Source organism: Euprymna scolopes, chromosome 16 (genome assembly GCF_053919585.1).
Source record: "Euprymna scolopes isolate OS-2025 chromosome 16, ASM5391958v1, whole genome shotgun sequence".
Lineage (NCBI taxonomy): Eukaryota > Metazoa > Mollusca > Cephalopoda > Sepiida > Sepiolidae > Euprymna > Euprymna scolopes.
This window is the reverse complement of record NC_136497.1, coordinates 106,341,455-106,359,040: the sequence shown is the minus strand read 5'-3', so window position 1 is coordinate 106,359,040 and position 17,586 is coordinate 106,341,455. Positions and strand designations below refer to the sequence as shown.

Here is a 17,586-nt window from a genome sequence, read left to right as displayed (position 1 = left end):
TTTTTTTTTACTGAGTCCGCATCTCGTCTATGTCGCCAATTTGATATGTGCTAAGGTGGCCTATTATTCAGACAATCAAAGATAAAGTATTCTGTGAAAGGAATAAATAAATATACACTGTGGTTTGAATACTGAAAGAGAAGTTTATTTACGTATTTACATAGAGACAAATACAGCGACAAACTTCCACCCATTAATATGGGAGGGGAGATTATCACCAAAAGTGTCATGAATTATTAAGTTCGCACCAGACTTACTACTTAGATATAAGTCACTTGTACCCATTCCCCTTTCTCCCCCCCCCTTTTTTTTTTTTTTTAAATGGAGAGTAGATAATACAGTGGATGTGTTATCGGCAGCTCCAGTAACTCTCGCTTCTCCTATTTTGTCATTCAGTCCTCATTCAATGAGTGATGTTTCTGACAAAGGGTGAAGAAAAAGCTGCTTAAAGGTCGGTACTACTTGGTGACCAGTAGTCTGAGATGTCGGATATTTTTCTGTCTTTGTCTGTCCTTGTTGCCATGTCACTAGTAAGGGTGCTGGAGGTAAACGTTTTGTCTGGGCTGACGTTATCCGCCTGATAGTCAGGGACCCGAACCTTGGATTAACCACTAAGGAGGCTGTCCTATCAGCAGGCGCAAAGTACTGGGACTGCTGTATTGCCATTTGGTGAGTGGATCTGGACCATGCAGTAGTCTCTGGTGGGGCCTCTCGATGCCATACTAGTGGGTAATTGTTACGGCTTTACCTTTTCGTGTGCTACAAATAAAAAAAAAATTTTTCCTGTCTTTTTCTCTCTTACTTTCCCTCTCTGTACTGCTCTAACCAAGTATGCCGACCTATTCCACAAATCCCAAAACCTCAACATGAAATATCTCCAGAATAAAAACTCGATTAAACCTAGAACCCCATCTTCCAGCGTAGACCCCTACTACCAGGTTTCCTTCTCCAATATCAGGGGTCTACGTTCCAACCTTCCAGAGGTTGAAACCCAATTACAGGAGACGAAACCGGACATATTATTTCTATGTGAAACTGGAATAGGGCCGACCACTTCCCTAGATGAGTTCATAATTAATGGATACTCCAATTTAACAGCTAAATCTGACTCCCAAGATCGCCATGGGCATGGAATATGTGCCTACATTAAGGATGGCTTCCCATGTGGCAGGGATATCTCTAGAGAAGATCCTAATTTACCCTATATGTGCTTCAGGGTTGCACTTGCTAACACCACTGTATTTATATTTGCCCTCTATAAGCCCCACAACAGCGGAGTTACTATCTTTAAGAGCATATCTGAGAAAATAGACCACATACTGTCTTCACATCCCTCGGCTAACATCCACATCTGTGGTGACTTCAACGTCCATAACGTGGAATGGCTGACCCATTCAAATAAGACAGATGATGAGGGGAGGTTTTGTCATGATTTTGCCATTGCTTATGACCTCACTCAGATTGTTCGCGAACCCACCCGTGTGCCCGATACACCCAATCAATATGCAAGCCTCTTAGACCTTTTTCTTTCAACTTCCCCTGAGCTATGTTCATGTACCGTTCATTCTCCTTTAGGATCCTCCGACCACTCCGTCGTATCAGTTAAGATAAAAACAAAATGTAAGAAGCCATCAGACGTACCCCTCCACCGTACTGTATACCGATACTCTATGGCTGACTGGGATAGCTTCCGTACATTCATATCTGATTTACCTCTGCACTCCATGTTTAAAAAGGAAGTGTCCTCTATAGTATCAGATCTGACCGAATGGTTAATTGTAGGCATAGACCAATTCATACCATCTAAAAAATTCCAACAAAAACCTAACAGCCAGCCATGGTTCTCCCCAGAATGTGCTGCTGCTATCGCGCACAGAAATCACTTTTTCCATAACTACCAACGTAATAGATGCACTGAGACTAAAGCTGCTTTCAGGACTGCCAGCAACCACTGTAAAAGAGTAATAAAAAATGCAAGAGAGCTATATGCCCAGTCTGTTAAATCCAAGGTAGCTGATCAGCGGCTTGGTTTCCACCAGTTTTGGCAAATAACAAATAGGATCTTGAACAGAAGTGTGCGTTCTATCCCAACCATTATCAATGGACCAGAGGTTATCTCGTCAGCATCAGACAAGGCCAAACTATTTGCAAAGAACTTTGCAGCTAATTCTACCCTATGCGACGAAGGCCATCAACTCCCCATATTTCCTCCTATAACACAGAACAAGCTAGGTAACATACAAATATCCGTGCATGAGGTCGCCAAGCTAATCAAGAACCTAGATTCCAGTAAAGCAACTGGCCCTGATGGCATCCCAATTATAGTGTTAAAAAAGCTTCAACCAGAACTTGCTCCCATACTTACGAAACTATTTAAGCGCTGCCTTAAGGAGAAGTGCTTTCCGACCCCCTGGAAGACCTCCTCAGTTTGCCCTGTATTTAAGAATTCAGGTGATAAGTCATCTCCCTCTCAATACAGACCAATAAGTCTTCTCTGTGTTATGAGTAAGTTACTGGAATCAATATTAAATAGAGAAATAGTAAACCACCTCAGCAGGAATAACCTTCTTAGTGACACACAATATGGTTTCCGCTCTGCAAGATCTACCGCAGATGTGCTGACGGTTATATCCCACAGGATTAGTGAATCTCTTGACAAAGGCTTCCTTTCTAGGGCAATTGCTCTCGACATATCAAAGGCCTTTGACAAAGTATGGCATAAGGGTCTACTTCACAAGATTTCCAGCTACGGTATAACTGGAAATGTTTTCTCAATCATTAAATCATTTCTCTCTGATAGGCTCATAAGAGTAGTGGTAGATGGACAAAAATCGGAGGCCTGCAATATAAATGCTGGAGTCCCTCAGGGGTCAATCCTGGGCCCAACTCTCTTCCTGATCTACATCAATGACCTCCCTAAACACATACTTAAATCATTCGTTGACATCTATGCTGATGACACGACCATCTACGGCAACACATCAAAGGCTGTAAATGACGAAGTTCTCTCGGATTCTCTCTCCTCTGATCTCGAGCGCGTGGTTCAGTGGGGGAAGATGTGGCTAGTTACCTTTAATGCATCCAAAACCAAACTCCTATCCTTACATCATCAACGCTCTGATCCCCAGCTGGCATCAATTGTGATGGATGGCTCTCGTCTGGGTGAGGCCCCGTGTTTTGACAAGCTTCTGGGTTTGACCTTTACTCCTGATCTGAAATGGAACATGTACATCAAGTCTGTTGCCAAGGTCGCAGGAAAGATGGTGGGATCCTTCTACCGCTCCAGAAGATATCTCACTACTGATGCAATTCTCTATCTATATAAAAGCCAAGTACGGCCAAGGATGGAATACTGTTGTCATATCTGGGCAGGAGCTGCCAAAAACAGCCTATCATGCCTTGACAGAGTACAAAATAGACTTCGTGGTTTAGTGGGGGATGCCCTTTTCTCTACCCTGCAACCCCCTCTCCCACAGAAGAGACGTTGCGAGCCTATCCTTGTTTTATTGTTATTTTCATGGCAGGTGCTCGTCTGAACTCCAATCCCTGGTCCCCCCTCGCCAATCTTTCACGAAAAACACCCGTCTAGCTGAATCCACTGTGAAAAATTTCCCCCACTCTATATCTGTGCCTAAATCAAAACGCGGATTTCATGAGCAAAGCTTCTTTCTTAGAACTGCACGCCTGTGGAACTCTGTTCCGTCTGCTTGCTTCCCTCCGGACTACAACTTGGATGTCTTCAAGTCTAATGTTAACAAATTCCTAATGAGCCGCCCCCCTAATTAAACACTTCATAAAATCTCCTCACTAACGTGATGTACTTACAATAACCCTTATCCCTGAGTGGCTTCCGGGCCTTGATAAGTGGTGATCACTGTGTAAAAAAAACAAAAAAAAACAGCGTGTTAATGTTCAGGGAGGAAGTTTGTTTTTTTTGTTTTTTTCAAGGGTCTGGTGAAATCCTGTGACTCGGTTCCTTATGTAGAATGTTCCGGGTTGGTTACCTATCTCCCTATAACAATCACACATCAGAAAAACTATTAAAATATACAGATCTGGAATATTGCATGCATAATCAATACATATTGTAGAATACTATACCATGTACTTAAGCTGTATCCTCAAGAAAATGAAATAATCTTATGTAGTGTTTCACTTTATCATGGCTATGTAATTAAGTAAACGTAAACGTTCAACATCAATTTAATGTTAATAAAAAAGAGAGCTGCATGTTATCTAAGATGGAGTTTTTTATGCAATTGGTATTTCTTTGCAATTCTGTTGAATTCTTTGTTGGGCACTGATTATATTTGTCCATTTGAGGTGATTCCATCAACCCCCTTCCCCTGTCAAACACATATAACTTCAGTTATCCTTTTTCATTGCTTGTGGCACAAATCACTTGTTTTGTATTGTTTATTAAATTGTTAGGTGAAAGTACAGACTAGTTAGAAAAACACCCTCTCCTCCACATGTTAAGAAATCGGTTTCCAAAAAGTTCTCTGCATAAGTACTATTGTTTTTTTTATTGTTTTAACATCATTATTGGTCCCCCAATTTATCAGAGAGGGACCTATGTTTTTAGTGGTGTCCGTTATTTCGGACAATTGCCAGATTACCATCCATTTGTTTTTCCTGAAATTTTGCCACAAATTGTATTCCATTAAATAGATGTGCACAGTAAAAAAAAATTTTTGCGAACATTCCCGTTGCGTCCCCAGGGGCTCAAAAGAGGTCAAAAATGCTCCAAAATGGCACATTTTGCCTCATAACTTTTGATCCATCTATTAGATTTTTCTAAAACTTGGCCAAAATGTGGAGCCAATTGTTCTTAATATAAATCCAGTATGGGTGACCCTGGCAAAATTCTGGTTCGTGCCTCCTGGGAACTTTCAGCACTAAAAACGGCCCTTTTTGTGGCTCTTTTTTCATATTTCTCAACAAAAACTTAATATGTCGACTATATAGTGGTTTTTCAGTGGTCAACTCAAATATACATGTGTTAAAGCCTGAAACTGCACTGTTATCCATTTACACTGGGATTCGGCATCCCCAGGGGCTCAAAAAAGGTCAAACATGCCCCAAAATGGCCAAAAACGTAGTGTTTGATCCATCCATTAGATTTTCCTGAAACTTGGCCAAAATGTGAAGGCTATTGTTCTTAATATAAATCCATTATGGGTGATCCTGGCAAAATTGTGGTTTGCATCCCTCTGGGATATTTAGGGCTAAAAAATCATGCCTTTTGGAGCTCTTTTTTTATATTACTCAAAAACTTGATATGTATGTCTATACAGTGGTTTTTCATGATGCTGAATTCAAATACACATGTCTTAAGGCGTGAAACTGCATCGTTTGTCCATTTTCACTGGGATTCGACATTCCCAGAGGCTCAAAAGGGGTCACAAATGCCCCAGAGTTGCAAAAAATGACACTTTTTACCTCATAACTTTTACCTCATCCATTAGATTTTTCTTAAACTTGATGAAAGTATAGACGTTGGCGCTTCACACTTATCACATCATTTCTTCACTATTTTTTGGTGCATCATCTCACATGCAGCACCAGAAAGGGCCACGCACACACGGCTTGTTTTATTTTTGTATTGGCTTTGCTCACGTTAAGGTTGTGATTGTTTATAAATGATTTACTTCTGCTTTGTGTGAACTGTTGTGCTTTACATTGAATGCCCAGAAAAAGTCCCTTCTGATTAATGTTTACCAGTTTTAAAATAAGCAAACTTGGGTATTTTTCAGAATAATAGAATATTTCTTAATCAGAAAGGACTTTTTCGTGGTATGTATGTGAAACAGAATAATTCGCACAAACTGGAATTTTTAATAAGAGATTTGATCATTTTTTAATAAGAGATTTGTTCATTGTTTTTCATGCGAGAATTTGTGACGCTATAAGATTCATACGTTAACAACATACCAGTGTGGACATGTTCAAAAACTTGTCCAGGTATTGAGTCCATTTGAAGAAATCACCAAAGAAACAGGTTGCAGAACTTCAACCATATCAATGATAATACCTACAATTTTAGCTTTGAGGTTATTTCTTTCAAAAGCTGTCCAATGTAATTCTCATACTTCTGATTCAGTGGAATCTTTACCACTGTCGAACAATTTAAATAATTCCAACTGCAACTTACTTCATTATAAGTTGATAAAAATGCTGATATGTTCAATTTCAATGAATCAATGGCAACAAGATTTTTATCTAAATGATAAAAGCTCGTGAATCTACTTTTTTAGATCCAAGATTCAAATTTAAATTTTAAAAGAATGAAAACACTTGGATTCCACATTGTTTACTTTCTACTGATGATAATGAAGCAGAATCACCCGGATACACTTCGTCAAACTCTGTTGAGGGTTAAGATCACAGTGAAAGTAAAACTGTATCTCTTTTAAGCCTATTTGATGATTTGGCTACAAATAAACGTACAGTAACAAATGAAATCTTAGAGCAGATAGAAGCTGAGTTAAACAACAGAAATCCAAGAATCACACTCTAAACTCCAAAGGAGTAAATCCCTTCTGGTTGCACAAAAGAACTTGACTATTACATAGCTTTACAACTACTCGCAAGAGATGATCTGTTTCAGTGGTGGAAGAAGATACAGGAGACCTTACCACTGCTGAGTAAACTTCAAAATATTTAAATGCATCACCTTCATCCGTGGTGAGTGAGCAGCTCTTTAGTACAGGTTGCATAAACCTATATATGAACCTATGAGAAACAGACTGTGTCCTGAGAATAGAGAAACTAATGTTTCTCCATTACAACTTAAAAGTATTCAACTTTAAATACTGAGGAGACTATGAGAGCAGAAGAGGCAGGCAGCAAGAATAGAAGAGGAAGTAAAATAGCAGCAGGTGCAGAACTTCAGCTTATTGGAAATTGTATTTTGTAATTTATTGTTAATAAAGGCAAAAAGCCATAATAGTGACCAGAAACTTAATTAAATGTAAAAGGTAAATTATTAGTGACTATGTTAATGTGTCAAATTATTAGTGACTATGTTAATGTGTCAAATTATTAGTGACTTTGTTAATGTGTCAAATTATTAGTTACTATGTTAATGTGTCAAATTATTAGTGACTATGTTAATGTGTCAAACTATTAGTGACTATGTTAATGTGTCAAATTATTAGTGACTATGTTAATGTGTCAAATTATTAGTGACTATGTTAATGTGTCAAATTATTAGTGACTATGTTAATGTGTCAAATTATTAGTTACCATGTTAATGTGTCAAATTATTAGTGACTATGTTAATGTGTCAAATTATTAGTTACTATGTTAATGTGTCAAATTATTAGTGACTATGTTAATGTGTCAAATTATTAGTGACTATGTTAATGTGTCAAATTATTAGTGACTATGTTAATGTGTCAAATTATTAGTGACTACGTTAATGTGTCAAATTATTAGTGACTATGTTAATGTGTCAAATTATTAGTTACCATGTTAATGTGTCAAATTATTAGTGACCATGTTAATGTGTCAAATTATTAGTGACCATGTTAATGTGTCAAATTATTAGTGACTATGTTAATGTGTCAAATTATTAGTGACTATGTTAATGTGTCAAATTATTAGTGACTATGTTAATGTGTCAAATTATTAGTGACTATGTTAATGTGTCAAATTATTAGTGACTATGTTAATGTGTCAAATTATTAGTGACTACGTTAATGTGTCAAATTATTAGTGACTATGTTAATGTGTCAAATTATTAGTTACCATGTTAATGTGTCAAATTATTAGTTACTATGTTAATGTGTCAAAGCTATCTGCTGAGTGAGGAAATGATTTAAATTTAATAGGAAAGAGAAAAGTAATTAGCTAATTTGCCGATTACTGCTTAATCAGCAAAATGGGCGATTTCGTATTACCTGCCAATTAATCTGTACATCCCTTATGTACCTGTGCATTTATGTTGTTGTAAATGTGTTCGCTTATGTGCTGTTATATGTAGTCTTTAGTTTATGCATTATAAGAGAGCATGTGAATACCAGCCAATTCCACCCTAGTTATAGCTTCATTCCCTTTTAACTTTTTAAAAAAAATCTGTCAGAACTTTAAATACATTTTCAAATCTATTAGATAGATACATCTTCATAATAAACTCAAAGCCCATACTTTAGAAGCAATTTTAATTATGACTACCCATTCCATTCAATAATTAGCTTCAATCCTATGACTCCTGCTGATAACTTCATCATAAAGTCATTACCTGTCTAGTTTAGGTTGACCCCTTTTTCTGCCTTAAATGTTGTATTACTATCACGTCATTATTGACATTGTCTTTTCTGTTCTCAAAATAGCCTAACCACTGCTGATTGTTATTGACTTAATTCGTAATTTTCAAATCAGCCTCGGCAACAGGATTTTAAAAACCCTCCATTTCTTCATTCTCCTAACAATTTATCTTTCTTTTTATAATAATATCTCGGACCAACTTTTTCTCCTTTTTACCCATTTGTGAATTATTTCACGGAATTCAGTCTTTTGGATGACCTCAAAACATTTTCCATTTACGGGATGTCTTTGGATTTTTACCTCTGGATCCTCCACTTTTACCAGCTTTTTGGATTTTACCATCCTTGGATCTTCCACTCGTCACCCAAACATCCATCCACGTGAAATAATTTTTCATTTTTTCCCCATTCTCTCTGCTTCACTGTTTTTTTACTTTTACACAAATATGTTCTACGGCTTACTTGCAGTTTCATTAAATACTTTGCAAGCAAAATCTGATTCCACATTTCGCTAACTCCTTTCCTCTCATGAGAAGGAAAATATTTCTTTTGAAACTCCACATTAAGGACAATCCACTTCATTTGTGTCTCTTTTTTGAATAGTAAATATGTTAACTTTCGCTGAAGTGTTTATCAACATATTTTATTAATTCTTTGTTTCTTATATATATATATATGAGGTAGGAGGAATACATAGCACAGAAAGAAATGAATTATTCAGTTATAAATTACCACTGATTCGAACAAAAACAAAATATTTTTAAACATAACACTCTCTTACAACCAAGGTATATTTTAACATTTCTTTTGTGTATATAAAGGAAAATCGCTCAGTAAAGAAATGAACTCACATTTAGTAGAAAGTAATAATTTAGTATAATAATAATAATAATAATAATAATAATAATAGGTGTATATTTACCTCCACCAAGGTAGAGGTTATGTGTTAAGCTGAATTTGTTTGTCAGTATGTTTTTGGACAAACTAGCATCCACATTGCTTAACCAATTGCCACAAAACTTGGTCAATATATCATTTTTGATTTAATTTTGGCATACCTAAGTCAAAGGTCATAAAATATGTAAAAGTCACACTTCTGGCGATAAATATGTTTCTGTTCATTGGAGAGACTCACTACTTGGTCTATGTTGTAGCTAACGAAGTCCTACATCTTATATAATTTGATTTTTGACTCTGACTGTGAGAAGTTGTCATAATTGAAAATTCAATAGAATTTCAACTTCTGATTTTGCCAAACTTGATGTATGAATCTGATCTTTTTTGATAACAATAACCAACATTGCAGTCTGATCAGATAGTTTTTGAGTTATCAACGTTTCTATAGAATAATTTTGGGAATGTCTTACAATATGGAAAAGTAACGCTTGCCCCCCTCAAGACATTTGTTCATTTTTACATTATCAAGTGAAAGTAATTTTTACGTTATCTTTACATTATCAAGTGGAAGTAATTCAGTCTCATAACTTATGTTCTTATTTTTAAAAAATATTTTCTGTTTCAATGTTTTTTCACATTTGTTTACATTGTTTTTTCTTCTTCTTTCAGCTCTTCTCCCTACTATGTGGCAGCAATGTGTTGCCACGACAACTCCCACTGTAAGTGTAGCGTGTAAATAATGCTGTTGATGGCTAGTGAATCAGTCACCTTGGATCCTTTCTACATATTCCACAGTTGTCAGTGGGGGTCGCAAGCATCACTTCCCCATGTCCACGTGAACGATGCAGCCATTGCATAGATACACTACACTACATATACCTGCTGTACTTAAAATTTATAAATGCTGCTACATGCACGTGCATTCATCTCATGCAGATCAGCGACAGCATGTGCATCTATGTGCGTGCTTGTATGCACAAATCTCTTTATGCGAGAAAGTTTTTTTTGGGGGGGGGGGGTGTAATGGACATCTGATATACTTTTAATCTTACTAAATACACCCTCACACCTACACAGATCTTATGAAACTTATGATTACCTGGTGTGTTTGGTTTGACTATGGCTTGACAGTGTAGGAGCATTTTGACATACATACATATATATGTGTGTGTGTGTGTATAATGTATGCATGCACACACACACACACACACACACACACACACACACACACACACGTGTGTATATATACAGATGGCTAAACAATTCAGCAAAATCTGTAATTAGAATTAAAATTACAAATAAATTATATTTGAAAAAGACAATGGACACTGAATGTGAAAATAGTTTATTATAATTATGTGCAAAATAAATGAAATAAAATTATTGTTGGCATTTTGCTAACAATTTATATAAAATAGTTTTAAAATTATATATATATATATATATATATATATATATATATATATATATATATGCGCATACATGTGTATAATTGGCCTACGAGAAAATCAAAGACTATAAAATAAAGAAATCTGTTCCCTACTGTTTTGTTGATTAGTCTCGATATGGCCCTAGTATATACATATGTATGCATATATATATATGTATGTGTGTATATATGTATTTGTGTATATATTTGTATGTGTATATATATGTGTATATATATATATATATATATATATATATATATATATATTACATACATACACACACACACATATATATATATGTATATATATGAATTGGGAAAAAATTTCTTGCGGGTGATAATATAAACATAAAGGAACAAAACTTTTCTGCTAATTTGGCGTTTATTGCTGATCTTGGATCATTGGTGACTGTGGCTACAACCACCACTATTACTACTACTACTACTACAACCAATACTACCACCCTACTCTTATTATATTAAAAAATTTAGACTACCATCCAGGTAGCACTTAGATGGGATGAATAAAAGAAACTAAATATATAAAAAATATTTAAAAAAAAAAATTTTTTTAACTTAAAAAAAATGGAAAAAAAGATCAAACTAAAAAAATATGGAAGAAAATAAACTTAACCGATCATGTCCTCATGTTCTATTTTACCATGTCCAATGCGTACTATTACTACTACTCTTATTGCTACTATTACTACTACTACTAATATTATGTAGAGGGAAACTGTTATCACTTATATCTGTGATCTGATTGCTTTCTCTGAAGAAAGAGTTCATCAGCATTCAGCTGTAATCGTCTGCATTGAAGCTTTGAAAGCATTTGCACGCATTCTATCACATTCAACATTGGCTTTCCGGTTTTTTCCTCCCCTTTAAATAATCCCTCTTCTTTATTCCACTCCTTTCGCCGTCCCCCCTACCCCACAAACCGAATACCCTTTATAGTCAATCAGTTATATAAAAGAAACAATATTTAAATTAACAGTAATTTTCATTGATTTCATTTCATTTGAATATGCCACACCAAAAAATTTTAAAGAAAATGAAAAGCTGACAAACTACAAAATAGGAAATAGAAAATCATTAAAAAAGAAAAGGCCATAGACTGATATTTTGCTTCTTTTAAAGAACACAGTTTTTTTTTTTTTTTTTGCAATGAAGCCATGGTATAGTTGATAAGTTTTATACAGATATTTCTGTTTAAGGTATTGCTCCATTTTAACAAAATTTCTGTGAAATATTGGTGTATGATTTTGTTTTGTATATTTTGTGGTTTGTCCACTTTTCTTTTTTTTCTTGGTTATACATTCTGTCCATATATTCAATTTCACACTCACATACACACACATATTTGTGCATACATATGCATACTTATTTTAATTTTTCCAGTCTTTCTTAATTTGTTTTCTAGGGGGAAAAAAAGAGAAAAGCATATTGTAATTTATTAGTTATATCTTGATTTGACATCTTTCTGATGCTGACATTGCAAATGTTAGTTGTAACTATTTCAAGATATTCTAGCATATCTTCTTTATTTTGTTTTTCATATATTTTTTATTTTGTTTTTATATCTTTTTTTATTTTGTTTTTCATTTGTTAAAGCAATGGGAGAGAAAAGAAAAAAAAGAAAGAATCTAAGTTATTATAATGTTGTTAATATTGATATAATTTATTATAAGTTTTTGATTGTAAGATATTTTTGTTGTTGATCATCTTTTGTAGCAAAGGAAAATATTAAACTTTTTTTTCTTCTTCTGGAACCACACCCTTAAAAAATATCTTCTTACCTGTACATCTACACAGAAACCACATTTTTAAAATTAGGCCCTGTTTCACCGGAGTGAATGATGTCTGCATGAGAGTGGAATCTATAAAGACTAATTGGTTCAATACGTGATGATTTCTGTTGATTAGTGCCACCACTATCGCCAATTCTTTCCCAAAAAAACTGTACCATCATTACCAGTGGTTGGTAGGGAGAAGGAGGAGGAGGAAAATATGGTTTGGGTGGAAGGAAGTATTAAAAGAAAGGGAGGGAGCAATTACATTTTAATAATTCTGAGGAAGTCAGCATAGCAAGAGCATCAACCATTTCTTAAAAAAACAAAAAAACTTATTAAACATATTCAGTATTTCCATTGTTTTTATTCAAAAGTATTGCCTCCTCACCATTTTACATGTATTTTCTATGTTCCAGCCAATGTGCCCTCTGGTTTTCGTCGGACATATTGTTCATCCAACGGTGATGTTTTATTTTTCTCTCTCTAATCAGTGTTGTTTGCTATTTGTATACCATACAGGCTGATTTTTCCTACATTTTTTTAAATCCAGTGAACAAGAAGGCGGCCAGAGGGTACATCAACTGAAACCTTGTAGTATAAATATGAATCAGAGTGAATAAAAACAATGTAAATAATAATAAACTCCTCATCCTCAAATGCATTCAATAAATCGATTTTAAATAAATCGAATTTGGGAAAAGAAAGAGAAAACTTTATTTGAAGAAAGGAAGGAAAGTGATCCCCTCCTTCTCTATGTACCATGTGACACATCAAATTTTATTGTTAAATGATTTTTATTTTTTGCATAATACATCCAAATTCCATTTTCTGTAGGTCAGGCTACAGCTTATATTTGCATCTTTTATAATAGTTTGTAACAATGATTTGAGGTTAATATATTTGCATCTTTTATAATAGTTTCTAACAATGATTTGAGGTTAATATATTTATAGAAATATATTTTACTATTTTCAGCACTTTTTAAATTTAGATTTCAGAGATTTGCATGATATATGAGTATAAACAGCCATGTTTAAAATTTATAAAAGTAATCTTTGTCCATGCATCCATTGGGTCCACCAAGTGAACTACATAAAAAGTATTCATTTATTATTAGAAGAATTAATTAAAATTGATAGGGATATTTACTATTTTGCATGTTTACAGACAAAACATGCAGTCTCTAACACTATTGACCTCCTATAAGCAAAGATCTAAAGATTATTAAAAAAGAGAAAAACAGTCTAAATATTTTACCAAAAATCTGGAAATTTGGGAGTGATTTTAGAAACTCCAAAATAACATGTGAAAATAGTAAAGTGAATAAAAAATTGAGTATGCAATGTTTAAATTGATTAACTTGATGTAGAAATATTTTCAATAATTTGGACAACAACAACAAACAACATTTGATGCAAGTGTTGTTTCTATATTGTCTGATTTAGGTGCATCTTTGATATTTTAAAACAATAACATATTTACTTTCATTTCTGTTTCAACTTTAAAATGATCTACTGGCAAATTGCAAATAAAAACAGATGAGTTAAACTCGAAAGAAGTTTTCTTATTTAAAACAAAATGTGAGAAACAAACACTGAATAGTAAGATCTGGAGATCTTGAGAGACTGATGGCAAAACTCTGAGAGCTGTGTCCAAATATGTTTATAAATGTTTTTGTCAGTAAAAGATGTCAGATGTCAAGTAATATTAGCATTTCTTTTGATTAAAAAAAAGTTGTCTTTATGAAAAAGATTAACTTGAAATTCAAGTCGGATTATTTTAAAGAACTTATTAAATTTAGACATTTATAGTTTCACAATGACCAAATAACCTATATTTTTTCTCTGTCACTGCAGAACACTAGCCCAGTCTTATAGTGTTAAGCAAATAGTGAGGTATAAACATAGACCATGAGATCTAGATGAAAACAAAGGACAGCAAAAGGTTCGAAAAGAAAGGTAGTACAAACAGGAACAAGTTAAACTGAATATGAGAAGATATTCAGTTTATACATAAATGCAATTTTCATTACTTGTTTAGTTTTATTAGATTGAGCCTGTGTTCAGTATGACGGTTCTGTACTACACATTTACATCCTGGACGATTACATACCCATTGTATATTTGCGTTCCAAAATGCGGATGATTGTGTTTCTCTAATGGTTTTTTGAAGCTTTTAAACCATAAACTTTGAAAAATAAAAACCTAAATACTAATCATAAATTTTGAGAAACTAATTTAGTTTTGTTGAAAAACAAAGAAATACAAAACCTTACTCAAACCCTAATCTTAATGTTAAAAGAAAGTATGGCAAATTGGGGAATTTTTTGCCACTAATGAATTTATTAAAAGTTGGTTTAACATTCGCAACTCTTAAGAAAGAATGTATACTAAAAAAAAGATCAGTGGTGCAGAGGACACATTTATCCAAGAATGCAAATATGTCCAACCACTGCTTAGTTGTTGCTTGAAAAACGTACACTATTATAAGTTATTCTCCTATAGGCTTTTCAGTTAGTAAAACAATCTGATTTTCATAAATAAATGTTTATAAGGCAGTTTATTATGTATTCCTTTATGATTTTATTGGCATATTTTCATAATTTCCATAGAAACTAATATGTAATGAATATTTAAGACTATAGTTCAGCATTTCTTATTCTCATTTTTTTTGAGGGACCTTCTTTTCTGCCTCTTTATTATTATTATTATTATTATTATTATTACTATAACAGTACTCAGTCTGTCAAAAAGGGTGGATACTTTTGAATGAATTGATCAGTTACTGAAAATAATATGTATCATTTTTATATCACAATAAAATGTATTTCCTTAAAACAGTGAATTATTTACATCTGATATTCATCGAAACGTTTTTATGAATGTTTACTGCTACTTAATATCAAGCAAAGCACAGAAATTCATTTTCTATAAAAGGTTAGTATGATGACTTTGTTTTAGTTTAGTAAAATGGACCTGATTTGAATAAGATATAGACAATAGTTGCATCTTTAGCTATACACTCACAAAAATAATTTTATATGAATAAAGCAGTACATGTATGTGTGTGTGTGTGTGTGTGTGTGTAAATATTTAACCGATAAACTCTTAAATTAACAAAAAATATTAATCATATATTAAGGATGGTTTATAATGTGCACAGAAATGTCAGCAAGTTGAAATGCAAAATTTTTATTTCAACTTATATCCGACATATTTCTATTACTTTTGCGCATACGGAAATTCATTCATAGTTTGAAGTTGTTTAATTTTTTATCTTTCTTATGTGTTTATAGCTTAACCAGTGGGGAACGTAGCTGGAGTGCTAAATGTTTTTGCTTTGATTCTAGTTAACGGAAATGAAATCATTTTGCTTTTTAAACTTTTTAAATCTATATATTATATATATAATATTAATAGACAATTGGCTTTGTAGTAATAAATATAAAATCTGCATGATTTAAAATATATATAAACGTATTTTATTACTGGGAAAGGTACTCCCCCACTCCACTAGTCTTTAAATAAATGCAGTAATAAATAAGAAAGTATGTTATGAGTGAAATAGACAAAAATATGACAAATACATGACAAAATATGACAAAAACATGATAAAATATAACAAACACATGACAAATACATGACAAAAACATGAAAAAAACATAACAATATGACAAAAATATGACAAATACGTGACAAAAATATATATACATGAAAAAAAACGCAACAAAAACATGATAAAAACATGACAACAACGTGAGGAAAACGTGACAAAAATATGACAAACATATGGCAAAAACATGAAAAAAATATGACACATGAAAAAAACATGACAAACGTGTCAAAATCGTGACAAAAGTACGACAAAAAGATTACGAAAACGTAACAAAATAATGACAAAAATATGATAAATACAGTGCATAAACATAAAAACATTACAAATACGTGACAAAAACATAAAAACATGAAAAAATATGATAAATACATGACAAAAAATAAAAAACTTGACAAAAAATGACAAATACGTGACAAAAACATAAAAATATTAAAAAAATATGATAAATACGTGACAAAAACTTAAAAACTTGACAAAAAATGACAAATACAAGACAAAAACAAAAAAACATGAAAAAAATATGATAAAAACTTGACAAAAACAGAAAAACATGACAAAAATATGACAAAAGCATAAAAACATGACAAAAACATGAAAATACATGACAAAAACATAAAAAAAAACTGACAAATACATGACAAAACATAAAAAACTGAAAATATGTGACAAAAACATTAAAAACATTACAAACACATAAAAACATAACAAATACATGACAAACACATAAAAACATAACAAATACATAACAAAAACATAAAAACATAACAAATAAATGACAAAAACATGAAAACGTGACAAAAATATAACAAATACATGAAAAAAAAAATGATGAATACATGACAAAAATACAACAAAAACATGATAAATATATGACAAAAATATAACAAATACATGAAAAAAATATGATAAACACATGACAAAAATATGACAAATACATTACAAAAATATGACAAAAACATGAAAAAAATATGACAAATACATGAAATAAATATGACAAATACATGACAAAAACATGACACATACATGACCAAAAATATGAAAACAACATGATAAATACATGACAAATACATGACAAAAACATGACAAAAATATAACAAAAACATGATAAATATATGACAAAAACATGATAAATACATAAGAAAAATATGACAAAAACATGATAAATACATGACAAAGACATGACAAAAACATAATAAATACATGACAAAAACATGACACATATATGAACAAAACCTGATAAAAATGACAAAAATATGAAAAAAACATGATAAATACATGACAAAAATATAACAAAAACATGATAAATATATGACAAAAACATGATAAATACATGACAAAAATATGACAAAAATATGATAAATACATGACAAAGACATGACAAAAACATGATAAATACATGACAAAAACATGACAACACATAATAAATACATGATAAAAACATGATAAATACATGACAAAGACATGACAAAAACATGACAAAACCATAATAAATACATGACAAAAACATGACAAAAACATAACAAAAACATGACAAAACATAATAAATACATGACAAAAATATGACAAAAACATAATAAATACA

At 32.6% G+C, this 17,586-nt stretch overlaps 1 protein-coding gene across 2 annotated transcripts in view; it reads left to right on the top strand.

Moving 5' to 3' along the window:
* LOC145296039 (diacylglycerol kinase theta-like) overlaps positions 1-10,500 on the top strand; it is a 1,210,689-nt gene extending 1,200,189 nt beyond the window's left edge. For both annotated transcript variants that reach the window (XM_080142083.1, XM_080142084.1), the window contains one exon: positions 9,837-10,500. The gene's annotated coding sequence lies outside the window, so the exon portion shown is untranslated. The remainder of the gene's footprint in view (positions 1-9,836) is intronic.
* Positions 10,501-17,586: the final 7,086 nt, after the last annotated feature.